This window comes from Xyrauchen texanus, chromosome 11 (assembly GCF_025860055.1).
Source record: "Xyrauchen texanus isolate HMW12.3.18 chromosome 11, RBS_HiC_50CHRs, whole genome shotgun sequence".
NCBI lineage: Eukaryota > Metazoa > Chordata > Actinopteri > Cypriniformes > Catostomidae > Xyrauchen > Xyrauchen texanus.
This window is the reverse complement of record NC_068286.1, coordinates 29327234-29340808: the sequence shown is the minus strand read 5'-3', so window position 1 is coordinate 29340808 and position 13575 is coordinate 29327234.

The following is a 13575-nucleotide window of genomic DNA, read 5'->3' as shown; positions in this document are numbered from 1 at the left end:
ATTGATATATCATAAAGCAACAAGAATGCACAGTGTGAATACTGCTGAAGCTGCCTACTTAGCCATTTCATAGACAGAAAATGTCACAATCTGCATCTGACTCTACATCAAAAACACCCACAGAGTTAGACAATCATGAGAAAGGTTTTTTTATTTCATAAACATAACATTTTAAAGATACCCCATCAATTGCCCATCACCCAGTCATTGGCCCATGGATTTATAAAGAAATCCAATAAAACAACCAGAATAAATAACCAGAGATCAATGAAGATCTTCCTGACAAAATCTCAACAAAAATATATCATTATATCCTTCATAAACATAACATTTATTGCAGGGCAATACTGTGTTCATATTGTTAGGTCCAGACCCTGAAAATCACATCCCATAACCCTACAGCCATCCCATATGCCGTAGAGGGCTCAGTTGCAGGATTTAGCAAATTTTCTGATGTGTAGAGGACATGGTATGATATAAAGTCTGGAATTTCCCCACAATAGCGTATTGCAGCAGTGCATTTCAAGAAAGATGGATTTGCTTGAGAGGTGAAAGTAGAGAAGACATGGGCTTTGAACTCAACCTACTGTTAGGATGTCTGTACAGGTAACTGTTTACATGGTGCAGAAAGGCATTCAATAAATTAAACAAAAATACAAAGAAATATCATACTGAGATGATTATGACTGCAACAGATAGCAAAGAGAACGTGACAAGCGCTTTGTCTTCTCGCCGTGTTTGATGTAGGCGAGGAGAACCGAGGGATGACCGGTAGGTGTCTCAGAAGGACGATCTCTCCTGTTTGCGGCATCCATGGAGAGGGTGGATATTCTGATGGGGTCTGGCTGCTGCTGTCCTCTCCGTTTAAACTCTTCCTACACACTGGGAATGCTGTGTGGCCATAGAACAGAATATAGATTACATTAGCTTTGGGCAGTTTTCTCACAAGAGTTTTAACAAGTGGACTCCTTATTTTAGTCCTATTTCACACGATGCTCAGGCTGTTCTTTGACCATTGTCTGGTAAGTCAAATATACCTCAGCTGGTATAGTAGGGCGACTTCAGCATGTGTGATCTAATTCTGCATTTAGCATCTAATAATATATAGTTGATTGTAATTTGACATTCCTTTAAGGCAATTCTAAAGGTAAAGCTGGCACAATTCTATATAAGAGCTTATTGTTCTGTGCCATTAACCTCCATTCCTCTCCAAAAACTATTAACACATTAATTAGCCACATATTTGCACTGGGCAACACCGTTCCTTACAATAGGAAATGTTTATTTTGAGTCAACCTCACATAAATGTTTCTACCAGGTAGCCAAAGCATGTTCTAAATTCCTTTAGGTCATAATACCTGAATGAGCACTGTGAATAAAATATAAAGTATTAAATGTCATTAAGGATCTGTTTTGTGAGTTTATTTTACAAAAGCTCAACTCTTTGTTATGACTCACCATTTCCAGCCATGGTACTATACATTCTGAATGAAAGAAGTGGGTACAGGGTAGCTGTCTGACTGGATCTCCCACTGCGAAGTTCTCTGTGCACTGGACATTCCATACAGCAGTTTACAGGAGAAAAATAAATGTTTATCAATACCCCTGTGGTTAGTATGGGTGGGGGGGGAAATAAGTAAATAAATCGATACTTGGATGCATTGCGATGCAGAAGTGGATGATTCTGAATCGAATCACAAATCGATTTCCTAAATATTAATTAGTAACTTAATGTTGACAGAACAAAAGAGGCAGAACTCCGAAGCGCAGCACCAGACAGTTGGTGGCGTGCACATAACATAAACCAGTGTTCCCCCTATTCGGCACATCGCTGCTTCTGAATTATGACTGCCACTACAAAAATTTCACACGGTTATTATCAAAGTGCAACTAACAGACTGAATATATAAAAAAAAAACAACTAATGATTTTCACTCGCATACTGTGTGAGCACAGTAACATTGAACAATTGGCTAGCTCCCTCTCATTCTTCAAAGGACACCTATGTGACAGGCAGCAGAAAATGACTGTGAAAGCAAGAGGAGCAGAGGAAAATATGAGCAATAAGTTGTCAGTGTGGCAGTAAATGTACAGTGTAGGTCAGAGTGTCCCCCAAACATCTCCCCTGGGCTGCAGACTCGGGTCTGAATACTGAAATGGAAAGCTAACAGTACATCTTTGGCTACTAGTTCAAGTTTGTTTATTGTCATTAATCAATATACGGAGTACATAAATTAACGAAATCTTGTTTTTAGCACCATGGACCTTGAGAAACAACATCACAATAATCAACTTTCAAGACTCCACACAACACAACTACACTAGATGAGACAAAAAAAAAAAAAAAAGGTGGAGTGAACATGGTGTGGTTGGAGCATTGCAAAGTGCATAGTTCAACATGTATCTGCATCTACACTAATAATACCAGCATCAGCAGCCAAAGGAGTCACTAATAATGCTAGGTAACATTAGCTACATTTATAGGACGTAAAGTTAATAAGCTCCTTACTTTTGTCTCTAAACCTAGAGTTTCTCCCACCTGCAATCAGACACTTGCTGTCAGTTTAGTCAATTTGTCTTGCAGCCCAGTCACATTTCATACTGACAATGTAACTACATTGCAGTTCACAGGTGTAGGTGTGTTTTTGTCAAAGAAATTAAAAGGTGGCAGGGACATAAAGTTTGAGTTGAGTTCTATCAAGTTTGGTTTACCTGTGTTATCACGGCATCTAACCCTCCCTTTCCCCAGGGGATTCATTATCCCCTGGATTAGAGTGCAGCCCTGAGAGAGACACAGACACCACAAGTTAATTAGAAATAATGCTTACACGGACACTAGACCTTACTCTGTGAAGCTATTATAATGTTATCTTCCCTTTATTGTACAGCAGTCTCTTTGCCGAGACACAGAGAAATATACAATGGTTGATGTAATCACCAAAAATAAGAACGGTTAGGATTGTAAGAGCATAAATGCCACTGTTATTATAAATGGGAGTATGCGAGGCGGAGGAGAAAGCCAAGAGGATGGTAAAGACTGAAGCTGAACTGGTCAATTACAGCAGGCGAGCGGTCTGGTCTACTGTTGCCTTTTGGACCAGTATCTCCTCTAGCTGACACGGAGAGACTAACTGGTCCCTCCGGCGGGAGAGAGATACAAAGAAACAACAAGGGAACAATACAGTGGCATGGACAAAAAAAATACTGTTCCAAAATGTCAATTACACTTTGGAGTGTATCTATGGCTAGACTACCAGTTGGTCCTGCCAGAGTGTCCACATCCTAGAGTTGTTGCATCAGTGCATGTCTTGGACTGAAGTTAGCGGGACGGTTACTCTTTCTTGCCAATTCAGAGCAGGAACTGCAACAGCAGTGTTGGATCCAAAAATCTCTGCCATGGCTGTGAGTGGTTATGTTTGCCCCTGAAGACATCCTTGGACAAATATCTGATATGGTGTGTGGTGGCCAACAGTGCCACCAACAGTGCAAGCCATGGATGTTCCATTGTTCCCTGAAAACTTCCAGGCCCCGGTTAATCTGTTGCAGGTAAACATAATGTAGTGCCCACAAGTGCAGCTCATTGGTACAGTCAATGATTCTATCATTTTCAAGGAAGGTGAAAAGCTGGTGGTACACATTAGTCATACCTCTCCAGAGGTCTCCCCAAAGCCTCTAAATCCGCTGGTTATGGACACTTCTGCCCCCGGATGGCACTTCCTCTTTCTAATCCATGGTAAATGTTCATGAACAAGCAAACAGCATTGTTTTCTCCCCCATGGTCACACCTTATTCGAGATGGTACCCCATACCTAGCAGTGGCTTGAACAAACTGGTCAAACACTGTGCTAGTTCTGTTATTATCTGAAGCCTGCAAAAACACAACCAGCCTGCTGAAGCCACAGATTCCGCCATGGATCACTATTCTCCATAAAAAAATGAAACAAGAAGCTGTTATTTGTATTCTGTGTTAAGATTACATTAATACATTCAAGGTACTATGCTTAAACCTGCCAAAAATAAAGGGGTGCAGTCAAAGTGCAATTTTGTACATAATGCAGTGTTTTCCACAGAATGACAGCGTAACTGTGGCACGCAGGCCGGGGGGGGTGGGGGTTGGTGGCAGTCGATATTGTCTAGTAGCTACATATAGTGTGCTAACCTCAGCCACCCAGCTGTAGGATATTCTTAACATAACTATCCTTATTAACTAGGCTCCGTACATGCTTGCTAATAATTTAACTGAAGGTGGGTCTCAGAAATTGACAGCAATGTGTTGGACAAATTTGTGCAGCCGTGTTCATGATACCAACGTTAACCATTCAACTTCGGATTGATTCACTAATCTTCTCTGCGTGGAAAAGCCGGCAACAAACCTTCCTCCAGCGCATGATCATGTTTTGATTCAGACTGCACAAAGAGGGGCTGTTTACAGACGGGTCAGTTGTCAATGTGTTTGTGAGAGAGAGGGGGCGGTAACGAGCGTTCCATAGAGGAGGTGCTGAGCGAATATATGCGCTGTGCGCAACTCTATAGCCAAATACGAAGTATCAATTTTAAAATTGTAAAAATAACACACCACACACACCAGCGTTGATATTGTGGCGGACCACCACAAATAAATCAATGTATGGGAAACACTAATGTAACGTCAGTGCATCAAATATAATACAAAACAGACACACAGACAACATCTCATAATTAAGTAACATAACAAAGGACACCTCAATTTATAAAAACCTGTTGACAGTTCAATAGACTAGGAAAAACACTTTACAAAAAACCTGAATATTAACTTGTGTTCTAACAACATGCATCTGTACAGGATCTGCGCTTGTTTATTCTGATATCATCATAGTTAATCAGATCCACAAGTCATGCACACCAGTACGGCAAAAACAAATTCATATTTGCATGCAGAATATTCACTTATAAAAGTGAGTGAAATGCTTGCACTGTAGAGCCCTGTAAATTATTTTGTTAGTTGAGTGTTTAGTCTCACTGCAACTAATTTATCATTCGCCTATACCTGGTGAGCTTGTGGTTCCAATCTATGTGCCACAGCGAAACACTACAATGCATATGTAATTAAACATACCTTTTTGTGGGTGGAACATTTCCATATCAGGATGGAGGAGACAACCAACTCTGAAAGTTGCAAGTCTTGTTGGCTCCCTTCGCCATGGTCCTCTAATGAGAGTATTTTGTCTGAACATCCTCAGCCTGAAAAAGTGACAGAAAATGTGAGACGGGAAATGCAAAGCCAAAAGCCTAGATAGACAATGTCTCCGGAAAAAAATACATAACATATCCATAACTAATGGCAAGTGGTTAATTAATGTTAAGCTAGGCCTATTAAATATTATACACGCAAGGTGGCCATTTTAGGACATCCTCGGCTGCTTTAATCAATAAGATGTACTATGTTAAACTTAGAAGGCGCTTGTCTGCAGTGAGACAGAGTCCCAGCCTAATAAAGCCCTATTAATCCTTCATCACAGTGTGCTACAACCAAACTGAAAACCATTCTGACTGAATACAAAAGCCATGTAAAGCATCTCATATAAATCTGATTTATATGGAAAATCCATCTCCTTGCCACACAAATGGCTGCCTGACAAAGGACAACTAAACCTGTCAACTGACATCTAAACCTGATACAACATCACACAAATTTAACCAAATAGATCTACAACTGATGGGTGACAAACGACAGAATGACCACCATATAGCCACAGTTGGGGGCCTGGTGTCACGAATGTAGGTGAAGGCAGACAAGGAGCGAGGATCTGGATGCAGTGGAAAGCTTTTATTGAATAACAAAACAAACACGATGGGAAAAGGTAAAACAAAACACGGAGGGCATACAAGGGGTTAAACAGGAAGTAAATAAAGGCAGAGAGCAAAGGTAATAGGCGTCCACGAACATCAAAGACCGACAGGGGAATAGAGAAATAAACAGGGTTATATACACAGAGGTGATGGAACTAAACGATACGCAGGTGAAAACAATGATTGAGTGCTGGCAGGTGGTGAGGGCAAGGAGAGTTGGGAAGCGTAGTTTTCTAGACAATGACTGGTGAAAACACGGACCGGACCACAAGGAACGTGACATGGAATGTGACGTGCTGAGTGAAACAGAAAACACGGGGCAGATAACACAGGAACATGACACCTGGCCTGGGGGGAAAGCGATCCTTTCCCAAAGCATGGAAATACTTGAATAGCGCAGTTTTTAAACTCACGTGATGTCAACAAGGTGTCATATCTTCTACAGAGACCTTGCGTCACTTGATAAAGTATGCTACATTCAAAAATTAAACCGAATCAATAATAATGTTACTCAAAGGCAGGATCAAAGTTAGATAACGTTACTGCCGGACCATAATTTCACTGCCATCAATAAATATTTTAAACTGAGCTGCTGAAAAATTCGGCATCAGTTCAGTCCTCTATTTATTAAAACCTTTAACAGCAGAAATGTTTCTATCAAAAGGTGTCATTTCCACGCATAGCATATTTGCCAAGTTAGTGTGCTACATAGTTAGGCTAATGTTGGCAAACACTACAACACACACTTCAACCTGTCTCCCCAATGAAATTCACTGAGACAACATCACAGAATATTTTATTAACACTACTGATAATTCAGTATAATCAAAACTGAGTAGAAGCAGCCAAATATGGGCAGATCTAATCTAGGCAATGAGTGATTGCATGGGAGGGAGTCCTTCTGATAGGCCACAGCTTAACAATTCTATCATGCTGCCTGCAACAGTTGCTCTACTTGGTTGGTTAAACCCAAATGCCAACCTATTGTAGCCATCAATGATTGTCTACTAGAGCCATTATCTTTTAATTAACTATTTTTATAATTTTCAGAGGCTTCATCATATATTAAAGATTGATTTATTCACCAAGATATCAACATTAAAAAAGTTACCCAATGATGTTATTCTGGCCACCTTAGATGTGGAAAGCCTCTACACAAATATCTTCCTTGTAAGAGGTCTTGAGGCTGTTGAGTATTATTTAAGACTGCACCGAGGAAGTACTACCACCCTGTACATTTATTTGTTAGCTGATTTGGTCCTTAAACTGAACTACTTCTTCATTGGAGATTTCTTCCTACAATGTAAAGGAACATTGATGGGTTCTACTTTTGCACTGGAATATGCTAATTTATATGTTTTTGTTTTTACACGGTTATGTTTTTAGCACTGTAACCTCCTGACCTTACATTCTCAGTTGAATATAATCATAAAAGTTTGTCTTTTTTGGATATGTGGATCGAATTATGCAGTGGCAGCCTTATATCAAAAATAAACAGATAAGACTACAATCTGCCTAGCCAGCAGTGCTCATCGAGCTCTGGAATACGGTTTACCCAAGAGTAATTTAGGCTCAGATGTCATTCTAATGAGGAACTAATTAATAAAGCTGCTGCAATGAAAAAAAAAGCTTTCGGGACAGAGCCTACTCTTTACAGTGTATTGATGAGGCTTACCAAGGTGCATTTAAATTCTAGTTTGATCTTTTACAAAAAAGTGTCAAATAGGGTAAAAGTTACTCTGTCAGAACACTATTCTTAAACACTGGCCTATTTTGGCCTCTGATCTGGCATAAGCATTAGCATTCCCAGCATTTTAAGGATCCTCCCCTCTTTGTCTATAGAAGAGGTCCTAACTTATGCAACAAGCTGGTGCAGGGCTAACATTAAAGCAGGATCTAAACAGAATATTTTAGCTCCTCTAAAAGATGGGAATAATCCATCTGGCAATTGTGCCCAGTGCCAAACAACAAGGCAAAATCCTCAATGTGGATTTTGATATGTGTTGTGCTGTTATCCGAGATGTTTCTTTTCTTCATCTCTCATGTACAGTTTAGGGTCTATGGTTTGTGGTGCCCCTCACCTGATAACTCTCCATTAGCCCTTAGATGCTTTTTTCTTATAGATCTGGGGACTTCTGATTTATGATGGCTCAAGCCTGATCCCTTCCAAATCCCCATTTACTTTGTGATTAGATTGTATTGTACTATTATAAGGGGCAAGTAAGGCTTCTATTGGCATGCATCACAGTACGCCATTCAGTACTCAAAACCTCAATTCCCAGGAAGTGGAGCCTCTGTCATCAGGGTTTGCACATAGACTTACAGTCTATTGGCGTGCACAGATGTGTTGGTACTGCCAGTGACTGGAATGTGATTGGTTATTTCTGCCTGCCTATCCAATGTTGAGTTATGTATGCTCTGATGAAGGTCTGTTAGACCGGAAGCTTAATAAACTGATACACTGCATAGATTTAAGTGTGCTGATATCTCTTTTATCAGTTTGGACTCATTGATGCTTCCAGCACCTTAGCAAAAATTAAGCTGGGTGGAGCAGTGGTCATCCTGCTTTATTTCTGTCTCTGAAAATAAAACAGAATTACTAAAAAATAAAACAGAGTGAAAAGACATGGATTGATTTATTAAATTGCAATTTAAACTTTTTATTTTGTATTTATATAGTTATTTATGATTGATATAGTGTATGGATTTGATGGCTGTTGTCAAGGCTTTCAGGCTTGGAGACGCTTCAAGATGGATTTAGTTTCAACATGCTTAATACTCGGCATAGTTTCTGTCTTACAGGTTCTCACTAATATATAAGCTATAAAAAACATAAGACTTGATGCACCGGATTTTTCATTTCCCCAATATCTCCAATATGCCGCATTCGCAGCATAATCCCGCATCCATGCTTTCACATAGTGATGCGATTTTCCGGAACCAGCGGTGTGACAGAAAAAGACACAGCAGACACAACACCAGCATGCCGGCTGTGGCTTTTCACACATACATTGTTCCATCTCTGTTACTACCCATGTTCCTGGTGCAGAGGTGGATCAAATCAGACCCCCTTTCACGCTCCGTAACTTTCATACAGCGAGACAATACTCCCAGAATATAATGCAGTGTGAAAGCAGCTATGGATAGCCTGAATCATGATTTAATTGCCAAAAAATGAGATGAGAAGTCTGCTGATATTTAACAAGAGCCATCAGACCATTTGCACAATATTGGGCACAATTAAAACTGTTGAACCACATTAATATATATAATTTATTATGTATAATAGGCTGTAACTGGCTAAACACTTCTCAGGATTTAGGCTTTAAAAATAATTTTAAGGATGACCTAGGAGTTTGGCACAGTAGTGTACATCTGCTGTCAGGAGAGTCAAATCAGTTACTATCTGACCTAATTTCAAACTTTCATTCTAATCCTGACAGTCTTTGGAAGGCTGTACATTTCATCAAAAAGGGTAATATCACCTGTGTACATATGTCTAAGTGCTTAATATCTAAACAAAATGAGGTCTGTTTAGGTTTTAACAAGCTCCATAATTAGGCACAATGTGCCCTCTGCTGGTCAAAGCCCTAAATTAAATAAAAATGCTGAAAAAGTTCCATGTTGTTTTCCAAAGACATATACAGTATTTATTACAATGGTCTGTATACTACACCAACCACTGCTGTTAGTTTTTCCCCGCACAACTGTTTTTTAAGATATAAAACTAAAGTTGATGAATGGTGTAAAAAGCATCATTCATGATGTGTTTGTTGACCAAAATAGGCAGTAAAGGAGCAAAAGGAGGCAATTTATCTTGATGAAAATAATAATAATAATTTATTTTAAATCATAAAACTGCAATCAAAATATTACTTTTTTATAGGCTACACACAAAAGGAAGAAAAGGACCAAGAAATTAGAGGATCCTTAGTATGTTAAATAGTGGCAGTCAAACCCCCCAGGCTTACAGAAATGGTTTAAACCTACTACTCAGCAGCCAATGGAAAAGTACAACACTCACCCCTTCAAACTGGACAAGTGGCCAAATGGCTCAGAATCACATGAAATCAACACGTTGTTTACGTGTTGTTAACACGTTGTCAACGCGTTAACAACACGTTGTCAACGCGTTAACAACACGTAAACAACACGTTCCCAGATAGCAAAAAATATCCGCACGGCTTCTTTTTGCCGCCGTCCCTAAGCTGTCGGCTATAGGTGCGTCCCACTGGCGGGGATGAAACGTTTGCCGCCGAATTCGTCACTCCCATTTCTTGCGAGATGCCTCGGGCTGATCGACCGCGGGCGGCTGGCGGCAAGCCGCTTTGAAATACAAGGATTTCTACTCTCAAAATCGACCAGCCATGTTGGCTATTATTATTTTTTGCTCCAAAGCCATTAGGGTTTATAACAGAGTCTTGACTCTTGATTCCATGATAAGGTAAGGTTTAGGAAATGACATTTACAGGTGAAACTCGAAAAATTAGAATATCGTGCAAAAGTTCATTAATTTCAGTAATTCAACTTAAAAGGTGAACCTAATATATTATATAGACTCATTACAAGCAAAGTAAGATATTTCAAGCCTTTATTTGATATAATTTTGATGATTATGGCTTACAGCTTATGAAAACCCCAAATTCAGAATCTCAGAAAATTAGAATATTACATGAAATCAATAAAAAAAAAGGATTTTAAATACAGAAATGTCGGCCCTCTGAAAAGTATAATCATGCATATGTACTCAGTACTTGGTTTGGGCCCCTTTTGCATTAATTACTGCCTCAATGCGGCATGGCATGGATGCTATCAGCCTGTGGCACTGCTGAGGTGTTATGGAAGACCAAGATGCTTCAATAGAGGCCTTCAGCTCTTCTGCATTGTTTGGTCTCATCTTTCTCTTGGCAATGCCCCATAGATTCTCTATGGGGTTAAGGTCAGGCGAGTTTTCTGGCCAATCAAGCACAGTAATACCATGGTCATTGAACCAGGTTTTGGTACTTTTGGCAGTGTGGGCAGGTGCCAAGTCCTGCTGGAAAATGAAGTCAGCATCTCCATAAAGCTTGTCTGCTGAAGGAAGCATGAAGTGCTCTAAAATGTCCCGGTAGACGGCTGGGTTGACTCTGGACTTAATAAAGCACAGTGGACCAACACCAGCTGATGACATGGCTCCCCAAACCAACACAGACTGTGGAAACTTCACACTGGACTTCAAGCATCTTGGATTGTGTGCCTCTCCATTCTTCCTCCAGACTCTGGGACCTTGGTTTCCAAATGAGATGCAAAATTTGCTCTCATCAGTAAAGAGGACTTTGGACCACTGAGCAACAGACCAGTTCTTTTTTCTTTAGCCCAGGTAAGACGTTTGACATTTGAAGCCCATGTCCAGGACCCGTCTGTGTGTGGTGGCTCTTGATGCAGTAACTCCAGCCTCAGTCCACTCCTTGTGAAGCTCCCCACACATTTGAATGGCCTTTTCCTGACAATCCTCTCCAGGCTACGGTCATCCCTGCTGCTTGTGCACCTTTTTCTTCCACACTTTTCCCTTCCACTTAACTTTCTATTACTGTGCTTTGATACAGCACTTTGAGAACATCCAACTTCTTTTGCAATTACCTTTTGAGGCTTTCCCTCCTTGTGGAGGGTGTCAATGATGGTTTTCTGCACAACTGTCAGGTCAGCAGTCCTCCCCATGATTGTGAATTCAACTGAATCAGACTGAGAGACCATTTAAAGGCTCAGGAACCCTTTGCAGGTGTTAATTGATTAGAGTGTGACACTTTGAGCCTACAATACTGAACCTTTTCACAATATTCTAATTTTCTGAGATTCTGAATTTGGGATTTTCATAAGCTGTAAGCCATAATCATCAAAATTATATCAAATAAAGGCTTGAAATATCTTACTTTGCTTGTAATGAGTCTATATAATATATTAGTTTCACCTTTTAAGTTGAATTACTGAAATTAATGAACTTTTGCACGATATTCTAATTTTTCGAGTTTCACCTATAAATTACTTTGAAACTCTGAAGCGATTATACAGTAATATATGTAAAATATATTGAATTATTTTATGCACTTGAAAATTGTTTACATTTCTTTGATTGCTGCGCATTTGAGACATGCGCCAATAAACCAAAAAGAATTCCTTTTGTAAAACTTACTTGGCAATAGGGATGGGCGGATCGATCCTTAAGTATCGATATTTTCGATACTGCCTTTGTATCAAAAGGATCGATTCTCAAATAAAAGTATCGATACTATCTGTTTGTTTAGCCGCCTATTTCAAATACGTCAGAGCGTCCACAAATTGTCGATAGCGCTGTTGACAGGTTGGCCAGAGCAAATTGTGACGCGCTTGCGACAATTAGTACATGTTCTGTGAATTCCTACTGACCGCCAGAGGCAGTAGGCATATAAACACTCTGGCGATCATCACTAGGAATTAATGAAGCAGAACGTACGGTCAGTTAGCGCAGACAGGTGTTCGAGTGCATGACTGCAATGAGTGAACGAAAAAGAAGTGTTATTTGGAGCTATTTCACTCCAGTAAATACTGACGAAGCCTCGTGTGACATTTGTAAAAAAAACATGCGCCACTGTGGTAATACCACAAATCTGACCAAACATCTGAAAGCAAAACACCCTACAGAGCACGACGAGGTGCAGCTGAAACGAGCAGAGGAGTCAACACAGACACGACCCACATCTTCTAGCTCGAGGCAGAGTTCACTAGCAGAATGCTTTCAGAGAGGTCAAAAACGTTATCCAGGTTTTAAGTGGTGGTTAGATTATTTGAATACAAAAAGTCACATTATATATAGCTATTATTTGTACAATATATACTGTTTCAGATATGAAGCTATTACAGTATTTTATTTGGAGCAGAATATTAAACTGAATATTTTGCTTTAAACATTTTTTCATTATATATATCTATTTCTGTTACCTGATAGGCTATCTGATGGATATTTTGAGTTAAATCATTTATATATTATTTTTAACATTTAAAAAAAAAGTTTATTAAACAAATGACATAGTTTGTGTCAAGTAACACGGGAGAGATTTACTATCATTATAAATTCTTAATGCCTGTAACACAGCTTTAAGAACATAATATATGTATTATATTTTATAGATGACTCGCAGAGAGCATCAGAAATTACAAGAGGCATAGGAGAGATGATTGCAAGGGACCTCCAGCCAATCTCAGTTGTAGAAGACAGAGGATTTATTGCTCTTGTCAAGATTCTTGATTCACGTTACCAAATCCCTTCCCAGAAAAAGCTGATGGAGTGTACAATTAACGATATGTATGCTGAATGTAAAGGCAAAGTAATGACAACATTACAACATGCAAACCATGTCATTCTCACAACAGATATGTGGACCTCAAGGTCCACAGAGGCATATTTAACTGTGACCTGTCATTTTATTGACAACTGGCAAATGCAGGATTTTGTGCTAGAAACCTGCTGTTTCAGTGTACAGCACACAGCTGACAATATTAATATAGAAAAAACAGGCTCAAGAGGAAAATGTTAATGTCAACTTGTTTGGAAGAAATGTTGTAAAAGTTTTCAGTGCTTGTTAATAAATGTAAGCAAAACGTTGTCATGTCCATGTTATTTATTATTAATAATGTTGCAATCACAATACTCTATAAAATCACTTACATATAAATAATTCATAAAAGTATCGGTATCGGAATCGGCGATACTTGTCTTCAAAGTACTTGGTA